Below are 1,200 nucleotides of genomic sequence, written 5' to 3' on the forward strand. Positions count from 1 at the left end.
CCGGGGATTGGGAACCGCGGGCGCAGTTTCCGATCTCATTAAAGTATCGCTTGATTTCGTTAGACCTATTACAAAAGGAAGCAATTAAAGTCAGCACGGAAACGTGCGACAGGACACCTGCTGAAGGAAAAAGTCGCTTGCGCGTTCTCCCGAAACTTTTGCGCGCCAATTTCTGCTAAATCGCAGAGGCAGCGTTCGCAAATACAAAGTCCCAGCAGCTTTTCTGAAAAGTGGCGGCCGCGCAGAGAAGGACGCGCAGCGCAGCGCTCCGGCACATGCTTGCCGGCGGGGTGAGTCCTGCCCGCCTGCGTCTGGCGAAGCCCCTCCGGCTGCGAGCGCCCGGCCCCCGCCGCTCCCGGCCCCCCTGCCCGCTGGTGTGTATATATTGTATGCAGGAAGCGGCAGAACGGGAGATAACGCTTTCTGCGTGCCGGCACCCCAGAGTCCCCATTTCACTCGGTGGTTGGTTAGACATTAATAGTGTCTGTATTTGGCTGACTGACATTCCCCTCCCCCCCAAAACCCCCAAAACCAACAACCAAAACACTGGGGTTTTGTTAAGCGGCTCCTCGTTGCACAGCAGGGAAACCCTAGGCCCCCAGGCCTCCACGGAACCCGCGGGGACCCCGGCAGCTCGCCGCTTCCGTGCGTCTCTAGCCGTGAGCGCGAGCCCTTTACGTTCGTTCGTGCTCTTTTCACCCACGCTCCGGCGCCGTAAGGGCCGCCGCGGGCCTGCCTGACACGCCGTTTCCCCCCAACCCGCCGCCGCCGCTCCTCCCCGGCCCCAGCCGAACCGCCCGCTGGCACGGCCGCTGCCTCGAGATGGCGCTACGGCGGGGGCCCGCGGGGCGCTGCGCACCCTGGGACGTGTAGTCCCCGCGTCCCGCCGCGGGGGGCGGGCGTCTGCCGAGCCCCGGCCGCTGGCAGTTGCCGGGGCGCCCGCACCCGAGCGGCGCGGAGAACCGGCCGGGCCTGTTCCGGCCGGGCGAGGGCCTGGCGCTGCCGCGGGACCCGCCCCCGGCGGCGGGGCGGAGCGGGGCAGGGAGGAGCGGGGGGTCCCGGGAATGTGGGGCGGGCCGGGCCGGGCCGGGGGAGGGCTGGGGAGCCCGGAGGAGGGGCTCGGCTGCCCGGCCCGCCCTATATAGGGGGCCGAGCGAGCAAGATGCTCACTGCCAGTAGCGGGGCCGCGGGCGGTAGGGG

This window comes from Falco naumanni, chromosome 3 (genome assembly GCF_017639655.2).
Source record: "Falco naumanni isolate bFalNau1 chromosome 3, bFalNau1.pat, whole genome shotgun sequence".
Taxonomy (NCBI): domain Eukaryota; kingdom Metazoa; phylum Chordata; class Aves; order Falconiformes; family Falconidae; genus Falco; species Falco naumanni.